The following is a 17,020-nucleotide window of genomic DNA, read 5'->3' as shown; positions in this document are numbered from 1 at the left end:
CATGAGCCACATGTACTAATATATTCATCTTACCAATTTCAACATAATAAATACACTATTTGATTTATCCAATGTCTTGATTAAATAAGAATACCCCTACAATTCTGGGAGCTCGTCCAAAGATAAAAAATTTGTGATTTGTGAACATTAAAGTGACAATAAAGTAAAATGACGAAAACGACGCTTGTGGCTCAGACGCGTGATCGTTCCTAATATTGAAGTGTTGGGCAAGAGAAACGATATTCACATTATTGTGAAATGACGCATTTCAACAAACAGTGTTTGAACTATTCGGGTAATTGAAATCCGTGTGCGTATTTCCCCGGTTTAATCGTTCAGTAAAAAAGCTTCGAAGGCGGCCATTTTTGTTGAAAATCGAGACACGTGTTGCAACCGGAAGACGAAAGACGAGACTAGACGAAGTCTAACGACGTAAGACGAGAAAAGCCGAAGACGAGGTTTAACGACGAAAGACGAATGAAGCCAATGACGAAATACAACGAATGCTGTTGACAGGTTGAGGTTATGTTTATCAAAATAACTTGTGAACATAAAGAATAAGTTGATTTTCCGAGTTTACGCGTATTACCTATTTGAGACAATGGAGAATTTATCTCAAATACCGAAAGTGAAGACGAACCTTAAAGTAAGTTCACACAGTGATGGCTTTACACAAGCTAGTGTTTGAGCAAGACGGCGACAGAGGTAATCGGCAAAGATTACGCGAATTCCGAGGATTCGAGTTCAGTGAAAATTCTGAAGAATTTAATAATAAACTAGAGTATGCAGCGAGACTTTCTATTGCCGATTTAACCTCAATTTGCAACGTTCTCGGACTGGACTATACAGGTGATAGAGAAGCACTGCGAATTCGTATAATCCATGGTCTCATGGACCTGAATTCCCTTGTTTCCAACGACGATACAGATTCAGAAAACGACGGTGAAGGAAGTGGCAGCGAAGGTGGTGAAAGTGAAAATAATGAAGTGGCCGATAGAAATAATCAAAGACGAAAAGAAGATAACTCGAATGTGAAATTCACTATGAGTTTAAAAGATGTTGAAGAATCGATCCGACCATTTAATGGCAGTGACAGTTACTCTATCGAACGCTGGATTCTAGATTTTGAAGATGCTGCTGGAATGTTTAAGTGGACTGATTTGCAAAAGGTTGTTTTCGCGAAAAAATCATTAGATGGACTTGCGAAATTATTTATTCAGGGTGAAAATGGTTTAAAGACCTGGAAAAAATTAAAAGGCGCACTCTTGGAAGAATTCACAATGAAAGTTACCAGCATTCAACTGCATAAGATGTTAGAACAACGAAAAATAAAAAAAAGTGAATCAGTTCAGGAATATTTTTTAGTGATGAAAGAACTTTTTTCGAGAGGAACTATCGAGCTTAAAGCTTTGTTCGAGTATGTCATAGCCGGATTGTGTGATGATTCAAGTAAAACGATTGTACTTCGTGGAGCGAAAACGATTCGAGATTTTAAGGAGAAGCTGAAAATTTACGAAACGATTATGACGGATAATAATGAACGAAATCTGAACGTGTCAGAAAAGGAGAAGTACGAGTTGAAGAAGAAGACGTCAGATCAGAGGAAGCAAGCACCTGGAGCTGCTTCAATTCAGAAGAAGAAGCCTACGTCAACAGAGATTCGATGTTACAATTGCGGTGTTGTCGGTCATCGATCAAGGGATTGCGGTAACAAATCCTTAGGGACAAAATGTTTTAAATGTAATCTTTTTGGCCATGTCGCATCGCAGTGCTTACAAGTAAGATCGTCCAATTCAGATGTAAATATGGTAAATAATTCTTCGACAAATGACGTATTTAAAGATGTTTTGATTGAGAATGTTAACTTAAGCGCTCTTTTTGATACAGGTAGTAACATAAGCATGATCCGTGAAGATGTTATCAGTTTAATTAAATCTCGAGAGATCCATAAGTTGAAACATACTCTGTTCAAATGAATATCATTTTAAAAGAATTAAGACTATTTTTCAGAAAGCGCGATGATTGACTTCATCCGAGCAGGAAATAGTTAGAGCTCAAATACTTGAATGGATTAAATTGGGAATTATAGAACCATGTTCAGCCGAATTCGCTAGTCCTATTGTCTTAGTTCGTAAAAAAGACGGAACGTATCGCGTGTGTATTGATTATAGATTAATAAACACGATAATAGAAAAAGACCGATATCCTATTCCCTTTATAGAGGAATTAATCGATAATTTGTTAAACGCAAAAATTTTCAGTATCTTAGATTTGAAAAACGGATTTTTACATGTTGACGTGGAAGAGAGTAGTCGAGATTATACAGCATTCGTAACTACTGATGGTCAGTATAGATTTCGCGAAGTCTCTTTTGGTTTATGTAACTCTCCCGCAGTTTTCCAAAGATTTATAAATGACATTTTCCGACCGTTAGTTAAAAAGGAAATAGTTCAGATTTATTTCGACGATATTATTATTTTGGCCAAAGACGAAGACGAAACCGTTGAAAGATTAGAAACAGTTTTTAAACTTTCAAGTCAGTACGGTCTTGAATTGAATTTCAAAAAATGTAATTTCTTAAAAAAACGCGTGGAGTACTTAGGTCAGATAATTGAAGACGGAAAAGTTTACCTTGCTCCGAGCAAAGTAAAAGCTGTTGTTAATTACCCTGAACCAAAGTCAATTAAGGACATTCAAAGTTTTCTCGGTCTGACCGGATATTTCCGCAAATTCATCGAGAATTACAATTTGATCGCCAAGCCATTAAGTGACCTTTTGCGTAAGGATAAAGAATTTTGTTTTAATGCGGACGAACGAGATGCTTTTAATACCTTGAAAAATGTGTTAGTGAATGAACCGGTATTGCATATTTTTAATCCCAAGTACGAAACAGAATTACACACAGACGCGTCGAAATTTGGAATAGGTGCAATATTATTGCAACGATGCCCAGTCGATGGTAAATTTCATCCTACACACTTTTGGAGCCGAAAGACGAACCAATATGAGCAAAATTACACTAGCTACGCTCTGGAAGGATTGGCTATAGTAGAAGCCCTCGATAAGTTTCATGTCTACCTAATTCCTATTGAGTTCACGATTGTTACAGATTGCTCAGCGTTTCAGCAAATCTTGAAGAGGAGAGATGTGTCAACGAAAGTCTGTCGATGGGTGCAAAAATTAGAGGAATACCAGTATAAAATACAACATAGACCAGGACATCGAATGCGTCACGTAGATGCTATCAGTCGCAATCCGGTCATGCTGGTCGCATTAGACAACATTCTTTTAAAACTTAAGAAAGCTCAGAATGAAGACCCCGACTTGAAGACCTTGATTGAGATGTGCAAGGACAAACCATGGAAAGATTACCTCTTGAGAGCTGAAGTGCTTTATAGATTCTCCAATGGATCCGATTTACTGGTCGTACCATCCAGTATGCAAGACGAGATTATCCGAACTGCCCACGACAAAGGACATTTTGCAGTTGAAAGAACAAAAGCGGCAATTGACAAGGAGTATTTTATCCCAAACTTGAGGGCTAAATTCGAGAAGGTCATCGCCAACTGTGTTCGCTGCATCATGGGGAACAAAAAAGAGGGGAGGAAGGAAGGATATCTCCATCCTCTTCCAAAAGCAGACGTACCTCTCTTTACCTATCACTTAGATCACCTAGGCCCATTGGATTCTACGAGCAAAAACTATAACCACATTCTAGCCGTGGTTGACAGTTTTTCGAAATTCATATGGCTTTATCCAACGAAGTCTACGACGCGACGTCGCGTGAGGTTATTGACAGACTAGAGAAACAGAAGGAGATTTTTGGAAACCCCGCTCAAGTGATCACGGATCGTGGAACAGCATTTTCGTCCAATGAGCTAATGGTCAGGTTGAGAGGCTCAACCGAACCATAATTCCTATCCTCACCAAACTATCAATGGACAACCCTACAAAATGGTATCAGCACGTAAAAAGAGTTCAAGCAGTACTCAATTCTACCTATCATCGAAGTATTGGAAGAACGCCGTTCGAGCTGCTTATAGGAATAAAGATGCGAAGTAAAGAAGACATTCTTCTTAAAGAAATCATCGAAAAGGAAATTGAGTTAGCGTTCGAAGAAGATCGCGAGTTAATTAGATCGGAAGCGAAAAAACAAATTCTAAATGTTCAGGAAGAAAATCGGCGACATTATAATCTGCGACGTCGTGATCTAACTAAATAATCACTTGGACAATTAGTGGCGATTAAACGTACGCAAATGACTCCCGGAAAAAATCTTCGTTGCAAATTCTTAGGTCCCTACGAAATTACGAAAATAAAAATGTAAAGCGTGTAAGCAATGGAGAAGGCCCCTTAAATACAAGCACTTGCGCCGAATACATGAAACCCTGGCTGTAAAGAAAATATAAACATTCGAGACGAATGAATAATAAGGATGGCCGATTGTAGGATATATGTATTTGAATATCGCGGCATTAGTTTAAGTACTTAGCGTTTGAGGGCGCTGAATTGAGTTTGAGTTAGTAGTCTTGGTCAGCCAACGACATGAGCCACATGTACTAATATATTCATCTTACCAATTTCAACATAATAAATATACTATTTGATTTATCCGATGTCTTGATTAAATAAGAATACCCCTACACTACTATTTCAATAAAACCATTTACTTGGTGCAGTATATTTGAAAGAAGAACATATGTTCTTGATCCAAGAAAATATGGAATTCGATCAAAACGTTAATCGACTTCTATGAGTAAAATATTTTCTTGTTCAAAGAATATCTGTACTCAAATCAATTATTGCATTTGATTCATTTAAATCTTTGTAATGTTGGTTCAAGTAAGTAAAGATTTAAATCAAAATATTATTTACATTGTCAGAAGAACGCATGTTCTTGGTCCAAGAAAATATGGAATTCGTCTAAGAAGTTAATTGACTCCTAAGAAATATAAAATATATTAAGTCAAGATCATATATATATTAAATCAAGAAAATATTTTCTTCACTTGAGAAAACTTATGGAGTTCAACCAAAAAAATATTTTTCCAATACAAGTAAATATTTACTTGAATATTTTTGTTTATATTTTATGTTTCGTATACATAAAATTAGTGTTAAAATGAAGGCTAAGTTCGTCAGACAGCCATTTCCGATCAAAAATAAAAAAATCACATCATTTTCAAAAATTTTAAATTTTTTTTTTATGAGTCCAAACATTACTTTACACTTTTGATTTACAGGTTAATTCTAGATAAGTTGAGTGTTTTTAGATAGGAATAATTTTTTTACATAAAGTTGTATTATCATTTCCGGCCAAAATTTTGTTCTAAATGGAAAAAAAGAGATCACGTATTTTTTTATTTTGATTTTAATAAATATTTAATAGTGTCTCAAAGCTCATGAATTTTCCCATGTATTTAAAAAAAAACCTTTTTCGTTAATTTGCTATAACACCGTTAAAAATCAATATTTTTCGACTGGGTATTTTTTATTTCTTCTCAAAGTTTCAAAGAACGACACACAGTGGACTAAAATGGATCCAAAAATTGACTGAACAAGCTTTTAAAAGACTATTCGTAGATGTAAAAACTGGTTTTCATAAAATCTTAGCTGATATTTGACTTATAGAAAATTACATACAAAAGCTTGTAGAATAGCTTATTAGATTACTCTTTATAGACGCTAAAACAACTTTGTCCAAAATCAGAACCAATTTTTTTAGAAATATTTTTAAACTGCGTTTTACAATAATTTTTCATCTTTTAAGATTACTATTAAACTTAATTTAGTTTCTTCAAGTTGAAATTCTATCCATTTATATCAATGTATTCGTGCATTAGTTTTGAAACGTCTTGTAACAACTGACTGATTATCTTATTGCTTGCGCGCAAAAACCAATTGCTTTTTCCCTATTTTTAAATGAGTTCTCATGAGGAGAACCGGAAGAAAATATGCGCACCATGCAGTCGGAAAATTGCTTTTGGAAAGGTTAAACCAGAAAAGTTCCTTATAAACGAAAAGTTAACTAATCTAAATAAAAAATTTCTCATCATTTAAATTAAAACTATTGTTGATAAATTTTTAAATTAAATTAGTTAACTTTTCGTTTATAAGAAACTTTTCTGGTTTAACCTTTCCAAAAGCAATTTTCCGACCGCATTGTGCACATGTTTTCTGCTGGTTCTCCTCATGAGAACTCATTTTAAAATGGAGAAAAAGCAATTGGTCTTGCGCGCTAGCTATAAGTTAATCAGTCAGTTGTTACAAGAAGTTACAAAACTAATGCACGAATACATTGATATGAATGGATGAATGAATGAAATTTCAACTTGAATATAAATAGATAAATAAAGCTTAAATGGTAAGTTAAGATTAATGTTAATCTTAAAATATGAAAAATTATTGTAAAACGCATTTTAAAAATATTTCGAAAAAAATTGGTTCTGATTTCAGGCAACGTCGTTTTAGCGTCTATAAAGAGTAATCTAATGAGCTATTCTACAAGCTTTTGAATGTATTTTACTATAAGTTAAATATACTAATGCTTAGTGAGTACGTAATGTACACTAAAATGGTTTACCAATGAACATTACAGATATAATTATTGTTGATTATTGAACAGTATATAATACAATGCGAAAAATACATTTCGTAAAACGTAATTTTAAGTTTTTTCGACAAAACGATCAGCTAGGATTTTATGAAAACCAGTTTTTACATTTACGAATAGTCTTCTAAAAGCTTGTTCAGTCAATTTTTGGATCCATTTTAGTTGAACCTGTCGAAGCTTGAGGACCACTGTAGACATTAAAGAAATTGTTTATAAAATCAATAATTTCTCATGAATCTTAGTATACAAGGGTTTTTGGGGTCGCTGATCACGAAAATGACATTAGTTTTTCGAATTTCAAAAAGGCGAATCCAAAATGGCGTCCATAATTTTTTTAAATTTATCAGATTTGTTTGAAAACTGTTACTCGGGGGTTTTTGGGGTCGCTGATTACGAATCTGTCATTAGTTTTCTATAATTCAGAATTGCGGATCCAAAATGGTGGAAATTCATCAAATTTGACTAAATTTTGTAACTTGGGGATTTTTGGAGTCGCTGACTAATCAATCTTTTTAATTTTGAGGTCAAGTTAGCAATCAACGATTCCAAAAACCCACCACATGTTATTCACCATTTTGGATCCGCCATTTTGAATCTTTAAAAACTCAGTTCAGATTCGTAATCAGTGACCCTAAAAACATCTAGATATGAATTCTCATGAAAATCAATTCAAAAAATTTCGAGTTACGACTTTTGTTCTGCTAGATTTGCGATTCGTACCACTGTGATAAATATGGAATATCCATGGTTGGAATATCCATAGACAATTGATGTTCCTGTCATATTCATAAATATGGATGTCCCAACCATATAATGTTTTTCTTTGTAGATGCCGATAGTTCGTGCTTGAACGAAGGAAAAAATTAAAATTTGTATTTTTGGCGGAGTTTTGAGAAAAATGCCATTTGTTGGTAAAATTTTTACCACGTTGTGGCATATAGAATTAGTTGTGATTAAACAAAAAACATGTAGCAACTAAAATATACTCAACTTATTGTCATTAGAAGGTTAATAATTAGCAGTGCAGTTTACTAAAAAATGTAATTGAATCAACAACAAAATCTCATTTTACCAACTGCATTCTTTGTTTTTCTAGATACTCTCTTCTAGTTAATACAATTTTTTAAATTTAGTTGAAGACCTATTGTACTAGGCAAAGTAGTCAAATCTACTAGCTTTTTCAGTGCAAGAATGAATCCTTTCAATTTATTAGGTGCTTTCTTAATACTTTCTTTTTAACTAAACACTAATATTAGGGTATGTCTGGGGGAGTTGGCCATGCGGGAGAGATGGCCAATTCAAATATTTTATAGAATTTGCTTAAATTTATTAAAGATTAGTTAAATGTAAATGTAACCCTTGTATACTAAGATTCATGAGAAATTATTGATTTTATAAACAATTTCTTTAATGTCTACAGTGGTCCTCAAGCTACGACAGGTTCAACTAAAATGGATCCAAAAATTGACTGAACAAGCTTTTAGAAGACTATTCGTAAATGTAAAAACTGGTTTTCATAAAATCCTAGCTGATCGTTTTGTCGAAAAAACTTAAAATTACGTTTTACGAAATGTATTTTTATGTAAATGTATCTTTATTAAAGATTAGTTCGCTTTGTTTTGTGGCAAAACACAATTAAAAGAAACAACTTCACGAAAAATATTGAAAATGTATGTAAAATCTGATTTGTTATTTTGACTAGTTCGGAAAAAAAGTGATGAGTTTACGTTTCTCACTGGTGTTATGTTATTTTATAGAATAATTTTGAATTGCATGTTTTTTTGTAAAGTACATGACCCAAGCTTTGTCATAACTTTACATTTATTCAAAAATTTTATTTACTCATTTATATTTTAGTTGTGTCAATTTGTCTCCTGACATTAGGAGAGATGGTCATACTGTTTAAGTTATTGGCACCCTTGAGATTCGTGTGTTCACTAAAAAAACATTAATTCTGTGGCAAATGACATTTTTTGTGGCATATTTTACAACAAGACACTCCAACAAAGATTTTTAAATTTAAATATGATCAAATAAAATAATCACTATTGTGTAATGAAATCTTAAAAACGTTTATAAACAATCATAACACAGGTCTACAAAATAAGACTTTTTTAAATATAGAGCGAAGTGGTTTCTAATGTATTTTTGTGTGCTGAACCCGATTCCGGGTTCCAAAAATGCGTATTACACCATGATTTCGAATGAAGTGGAGGTAAAGTCTCCAAAAAACAGTGTTTTTGAGGGTTTTTTATTCCTTAACCAGTGCTAGACACTTCTATATATGCTTAAATTAAAGCATATATCGTACACTTTAAGACTCACTTACGCAGGATTAAAAAAATTTGAAATTTTGAAAAAAATGGGGGTAAATACCCCAAAAATCTTTTTAGGTGACTTGAACCTAATTTTTATTTCAAATTTCAAATTTTTTTTCCTTGCGCATATGAGTCTTAAAGTGTAAGATATAAGATTTAATTTAAGCCTATATAGAAGTCTCTATCACGTCAGGTTAAGGAGAAAAAAAATACTGAAAACCCTCAAAAACACGGGTTTTGGAGACTTTACCCCCACTTTACTCAAAATCCTGACGTAATACGCAATTTTGTAACCCGAGATCGTGTTCAGGACACAAAAATAAATTGGAAACCACTCTGATATCTCAAAAAATACCTTGTAGACTTGTTGTGTTGGTGAGTCAGACAAACAGAGAGCGCTTATCGAAGACTGGATTCACTGCAATGATTGTCACCTTTGGCTTCATGAAAATTGCACTGAATTTAATGATAAATATTCGAAATGTGGTCAGATGAAGAAAAGAAGACATTAATCACTTTAAATTGAGAATTCTGATAAAGCAAAAAGCCAAAGAATAATTTTAAAGTATTGGTCATCTCTCCCGTACGCCTATGGCCATCTCCCCCGTACATCCCGGGAGAGATGGCCAAACGTGTTTTTTAAAAAATATTAATTTTAAGATTGTTTACATTTAAAAAATTTCTCATTTCTATTATTATTTGTAAGTTAAATGTTCAATGTTTAATTATCAATAAAAGTTAATACATAAATCACTTTCTTCTTATTTTTACAGGCCTTTAAAAGACTATGGCCAATTCCCCCGGACTTACCTTATTATGTGAGATAAATTTCGGTGCGTAATGTAAATTTCAGTGCGTAAAGTGAATCACTTCACACACCGTTTTAAAAAGAGCTTCTTTACGCACACTTTTCGGTGTGTAAAATTTAATTTTAGATGTTAGTGTTGCAAAAATTAATTTTTTTAATTAAAAATATTGTTGCACATTACATAGGGAAAAATAAAAAAAAATTTGAGTGCATTTAGTTCAATTTATTAGCTGTAGGTGGCGACTTCTTTTCATTTTTTATGAAAATTTTTCTCAAAATTTTGAAAAACGCCGTGTTTTTGAGCTTTATAAAGGTTTATACCTTTTAAAGGTTTTAAAAAAAACTTTTAAAAGTCGGAGGTATGCCGATACTTACGACTGGTATGACACCGGCCCGGTGATAAAGCGGGACTTTAACCGGTACCGACCCTGAAGTACCGGCCCGGATGATAAATGATTACCGGCACACTACCGGCCCGGTGATAAAAATGGACATGTGTCGGTGCTATAACGTGGAACCGGGTCAGCTAAAAAAAACAACCGGCTTCACACCGGCCCGGTTCCGTCAAGGTACCGATATTCAATGCCGTTATTAAACCGGCAAATGAGATTTGCCGGCAAGGAAATTAGTACCGGCCTAGTATCGGCCCGGTACCAATATTTAATATCGTTTTTCAACCAGCAAAAGAAGTTTGCCAGCAACGAAATTTGTACCGGCCCTGTACCAATATTTCAATAAAATTGTTGAAAGCATTTAAATAAATGTACATCGCATTCGAAAATAAAACAATTAAAAATAAGTATATGTTTAATAATTATTAAAACCAGTTTATAGGTAATTTCTAACTTTATTTTTGTTAGATAATAATTTTAGTTAGTTTATAGATTTTTTTAGTAATTTTAGTAATAATTAATAAATTTGTGAAAATACAAGAATGATTTTATGATAATACGGTTCTCTAAGGTTTTTATTCCAGGGCATTACCGGGCCGGTACAGCGTAGATGGTTATTTTTTTTTATTAATGATGATTATTAGCTTCGCGATTGAATAATTTAAATTTACGTTTTTCGTGTATATTTCTCATTAAGTTATTAAATTTTGAAACAAATTGTTCCTCGTTTAGCTTTATAGGTTTAATTTGCATTCATAAATCGTAAGCAGGTTTAGGGTAGTGGATGTGGCATCGACTTTGCAGCCTCAAGGTCCCGAGTTCAACTCCTAGTGTCTTCAAATTTTCTTCAATTCTATATATATACTAATTATGTTATTTCATTTGTTTCAGCATTCCGTTTAACGTTTATATATAATTTATTTAACGATTATAATATATATGAATGTAAATTAATTCGAATAAATAATTAACAAAATTTATTATTTTTCAACCGGCCCGGTACCGGACCAATGGTTTGACAGTACCAGGCCGGTACCATACCAGCGGTATAACCGGCAGTAAATCGGCATTAAACATGTACCATGCCATACCATACCATGCCGGTCGTCGATTTCTGCCTGGGAGTTTGAAAAATGTGTTTTCGAGAAAAACGAGTTTAAAATTTTCATAACATAATACATTGAATCAGGACTATCAAACATCTTTTGATTATAACTTTTGTTTTTTTAGATATTTTTTAAAAAAAATTCTGGGACAGTAATTCTATGATACTAAAAAAAATCGATTTTTCTGGAATTCTAAACCAGAAAGTCTCCTTAAACGGAATTATTAGTGAAAAAAAATGTATTTTTCAATTAATAAAAATTTTTATTTACCAAAATTTTCGATAATATATTAATTTTTTTGATAAAATAATACTTTTTTTCACCATTATTTTCGTTTAAAATAAATTTTTCTCAACTGTTTTTTATATAGAAATTCATTTTTTTCACCAATATTTTTTATTACAATATTAATTTTTTGATAAAATAATACATTTTTTTAACAATATTTTCGTTTAAAAAATAAGAGTTTTGCTTTTAATAAAAAAATACATAAAAAATTAAAAGAAAAGAAAAAAAGAGTGCTGCCATTTACCTGCTAAAATGTGCCGCTGTATTGATTTTATCGACAAATGATAATAAACTGTAATAGATTGAAATTAATAAAAACATTAAATTTTTATAATTATTTAACAATAATCATCTTAAAATGCATAAAACTTATTGATTTTAATAATTATACTATCAATTTCATCCTTTTTTATAAATTTTAGACAGAATTTCAATCTTAGTCTCGTGTTCCACGAATGGTCCGCGAATTTCGTGGAGCATTCGCATGATACAATCCGACAGGGCTTTTCTTGATGAACTATTGGTTGCCAATAGTGGACCACATTTTATAAAAATTTTGAATGATACTGCTATTAATAGGCAATATTATTATTTGCCATCAATAATATTATTACTTGTCATTGACTGCCAAGAGAGAACCCCCATAATAACCAAACTTTTAAGACTTTTTTTTGTCTTGGCAGCTAATGATGGACCAATATTGGCTACCAATGATTGACAACGTCGTGATCATCACAAGATTTCAACAATCGCGGTCCAATATTGGCTGTCATCATTATAGGGCTATTATTAAACCAATGGTTTATTACTCATTGGGATAGGTCTTTATAAATTCATTTTGACCCGATAGTAGTACGCTTATTTATTTCGAAATGTAGAGCCCAGTAAAAAAAAATAATTGAGAGTAAGGAAAAATAATTGGGAGATAGCTCACTTTGTATTCGGTTTGGCGTCTAAACCGTGTAGGGACGTTACGGCCAATTATTTTTTCTTACCCTGAATTCTTTTCATCTGGATTGTTTGAATTGATGTTTGTTGATCAAAATTTGCAATACAAATGAATAGAATGCATGTTCCAAAGTGTCAAAATGCCGATTTGGAATAAGAAATGTGAAATTTTATGAAAACGACAAAATGTGAAATATGACAGATTTATCGATAATTTTACCATGTGAGTAGTGTTCATATGATAAATTTACCATACGAGCACTACTCACATGATAAAATTGTCGATAAATCAGTCATATTTCACATTTTGTCTTTTTCATAAAATTTTACATTTCTTATTCCAAATCGGCATTTTGATACTTCGGAACATGCATTCTATTCATTTGTAATGCAAACGTTGATCAACAAACATCAATTCAAACAATCCAGGTGAAAAGAATTCAGGGTAAGAAAAAATAATTGGCCGTAACGTCCCTACACAGTTTAGACGCCAAACCGAATACAAAGTAAGCTAACTCCCAATTATTTTTCCTTACTCTCAATTATTTTTTTTTTTACTGGGAGTATCATCAAATTTTCATTTGATTTGAAAATGTTTTTATAATAATAATTCAGTATTTGATGGAATAACGTTTTTTAGTTTACCTACTCTGTAGTGTATATATGATGTATTCCACGCCAAAGTGTAAGTCCATCTGCAATTGCATCTCCGATTTTTTTTCTTTTAGTACTAATTGAGAGTAGCTTCCATGAATTTTTTCAAATTTTTTTAACAAGCCGTTTTCGAGTTATGGAATTTTGAAAATTGTAGAATTTTCATGACTTTTAATTTTTGAATCCTCATAACTTGCTTAAAAATGCATCAATTTTAAAAGTCTTTTTTTCAAAATGTTTGTTTTTAAACGTACTTTTCATAAAAAAATCAAAAAAAATTTTATACTATATTACTATCAAATTTTTGAGTTTTAATGATAAAAAGTCATTTACCGTGAATGTACCAGTTACCGTCCATGTCCCAGTATCCGTCCATTTTACAAATATCTCGTATAGTAATTTAAATTATTTTTTAACAATAATTTATTCCTTTTGGCACGCAATCGACTTATTAGTTTAAGTAAACAAATAAAAGAAAATAATTTTTTTATAAATGTTATTTTGAAAATTATACTGGACGGAAACTAGGTCTTAGGTGGACGGCAACTGGGACATCCACGGTATCTCATTTGACGTACTGATTGATTATTTTGAAAATTTTTTCAAAAAACTACATACTTTTGTTTACGAAACTTTTAAGCCTAGCCCAATAATGGGGAAACAATTTTTACAATATTTTAGGATTTTTTCAAAAAATTTTGAATTTTTTAAAAATATTTTTGTTTTTTTTTAATAATTTTATGTCATTTTTCTATGTAATTTATGTATTTTTTTGAAAAAATTTTCAAAAAATCAATCAGTACGTCAAATGAGAAAAATGACTTTTTATCATTAAAACTCAAAAATTTGATAGTAATATAGTATACAAAATTTTTTGATTTTTTTTATGAAAAGTACGTTTAAAAACAAACATTTTGAAAAAAAGACTTTTAAAATTGATGCATTTTTAAGCAAGTTATGAGTATTCAAAAATTAAAAGTCATGAAAATTCTACAATTTTCAAAATTCCATAACTCGAAAACGGCTTGTTAAAAAAATTTGAAAAAATTCATGGAAGCTACTCTCAATTAGTACTAAAAGAAAAAAAATCTCGAAAAAATCGGAGATGCAATTGCAGATGGACTTATACTATGGCGTGGAATACATCATATATAAGACATTGTATATATCGGATTAACGTTTGAGAACGTTGCTGAAACTATGTACATACATACTTACAGTAGAGGGATATAAAGTATGCCGACTGTACAGCGTACATTCTCACACGATACCATCTATCTAATTATACCGAGACTCATTTGTAACTATGAATCTGGATTCCCGCTCGAGGAAATTCTTCGTTCTGCTTCGAAAGTTTCTAACCTTCTTCGATTTTACAATTAGAAAAATATACTTATCTACAAATGTGCACGTATTTCTTTTTAAAATAGTATCTATGCATCAGGCGTAAAGAGTTAAATAAATTTAATGAAATACTTATATATAGTGTACGTTTTCTATGTAAGTTTTACTTTGCATGATAATCGTCTTTAATGAATTAGTGTCTTTTAAATCTGTAATTTGAGATTGGTGGATTTTTTTTCATTATCTCACCAAGGTAAAGGTGAAGGATTTTTTTTAAAAAAATCACACTTCTTTCTTTAAATTTTTTAAATTTCAAAGTATTGGCAAAAACTGGAGCGAGAAAAAATGGATTTTTTTAAAGTGCCCCATACTTTGCAAATAGTTTAAAATGTAAGGATAAAAAAGTGTTATTTTTATAAAAATGAATTTTTTTCGATCCATTCTTTACCCATAGTTTGAAATTTAAGAAATTTAAAGAAAAAAAGTGTTATTTAAAAAAAATTGCATTTTTTCTCATCCTATACGATTTTCTTCTCTTTTCGATTTTCTTCATGACTGCATTTCAGTTTTGGACGTGAAAAGGACATTATTTCTTAAACAGAAAAATTGATCTGATACTTAAGGGGTTAGGCCACTGTATACAGCTAAAATTCAACGCTTTTTTGTAAATTTTTTTTCAGAGAAAGAAGAATGGGACAGTAATTATATTTGGGGATGTTTTTAGGCATTTTTTGAAGTTTTTAGAAATATATATTTTTTAATGTAAATAGCTATAAACTTTCTTGTGAGATGGTTCCCAGTAAAAAAAAAAGAATTAGGAGTAAGCGAAAAGAATTGGTGGTAACTTAAGCTGAATGCGGTTTGGCGAAAAAACCGAATTGGAACGTTACGGTGAATTATTTTTTTCTTACCGTGAATTCTTTTCTCTTAAACATTTGAATTGACGTTTGTTTATTCGAGATTGCATTATAAATGAATAAGAATAAATGTTTCGAAGTCTAAAAAAGCCGATTTGGAATAACAAATATATAATTTTTTAAAAAGAAATAAAAGTGAAATCTGATAGATTTACCGACAATTTTACCATGTGAGTACTACTCATATGGTAAATTTATCATATGAACACTACTCACTTGATAAAATCGTCGGTGAATCTGTCACACTTCGCTTTCATTTATTTTTTTAAATTATATATTTCTTATTCCAAATCGGCTTTTTTAGACTTCGAAGCATTTATTTTATTCATTTATAATGCAAACTCGAATAAACAAACGTCAATTCAAATGTTTAAGAAAAAAGAATTCACGGTAAGAAAAAAAGAATTCACCGTAACGTTCCAATTCGGTTTTTTCGCCAAACCGAATTCAGCTTAAGTTACCACCAATTCTTATCGCTTACTCCCAATTCTTTTTTTTTTACTGGGTTTTTTTTGGAGGGCCACCACTTCACGCAGTGAAGTCATTAAACATGAATCTGGGAGAAAATAAATATTTTTTGTATTAATTTACATTATTATAGCTAGAAGAGACCGGGATAAATGATAAACTGTCAAAACCACTAAAATTCTGTATTTCTCAAACGGAAATAGTTACAGGGTCAAAATTCGGACTGTAGAAGGGTCTTGGGACGAGAAATGAACGTTTTTAGTGATGTGTGCCAATGCCAATGCTAAACGACATAGACATATAATTACCTCTTATTTTGTATCGTGCTGGGATACAAAACAAATTTCTTAAGTAATTTAGTTTCATGCCTCTGGCACGGAACGGAACAAAATTATAATTCATTTTAGTTTCGTTTCCGGACACATCTCTGGTTAAAATTTTTTTTAAAAAGTTTTTTGGTCTAAATGTTAAGAAATTGTTGGGGCTAAATTTTAAATGTCATTTCTTCACATTATTTACATTTCTAATAGTTTTTGGTTGCCTTTCGAGTTTAATGTTTAGCGAATTGTATTTGTAACACGCTATGAAGAAAGAGACCTAAGGCCGTATCCACATTTAAAACTTTCACAAAAGGTGCTAGCAAATTAGGTACACGTAAAAAATCGTGGAAATTTCAAATAATCAATGGAGTTGAAACACTACAAGAAAGATCGATATATAAATAAATTTTATAGGTTTTAATGCCTAAAAAACATTTCTTGAAAATTTAACATTTAGCCCCGATCTCCGCTACACGGAAAGAAAATCCTTTGCAATAAATGTTAAAAATGATACAAAAATGTAGTATATTCTTTAGCAAGTCATGGAAACTAAGGCTATTTATTAAAAATTAATATATTTTTAGCAAAAGCTTTGTAGAAAAAATTTTAATAGAAATTAAAATTACTATTCTAAAATTCATAAGAAAGTTTTCTTATTTTTACTAAAATTATATGAAAAAGGGAAGCGGAATTAAAAATCCGGCATTTCGTTTGCTAAATCTATACGAAAAAATGAAAACGACGTTAAAATAAAAGAAAAAACTTTTTCATGATTTGCTACCTGTCGAAGGATTGGGTCATCGCTGTTTATTGTTCTCTATTGTAGTAGAGGATGCAGGTATGG

General features: G+C 31.5%; 1 protein-coding gene across 5 annotated transcripts in view; it reads left to right on the top strand.

The window, feature by feature from the left end:
• LOC127288736 (protein expanded) overlaps positions 1–17,020 on the top strand; it is a 373,302-nt gene that overhangs the window by 129,531 nt on the left and 226,751 nt on the right. The window lies entirely within an intron of this gene.

Source organism: Leptopilina boulardi, unplaced genomic scaffold (assembly GCF_019393585.1).
Source record: "Leptopilina boulardi isolate dan_hultmark-lab unplaced genomic scaffold, ZJU_Lbou_2.1 LbouV2_393, whole genome shotgun sequence".
NCBI lineage: Eukaryota > Metazoa > Arthropoda > Insecta > Hymenoptera > Figitidae > Leptopilina > Leptopilina boulardi.
Note: the sequence above shows the minus strand (reverse complement) of the source record. Positions and strands in the feature narration are given on the sequence as shown.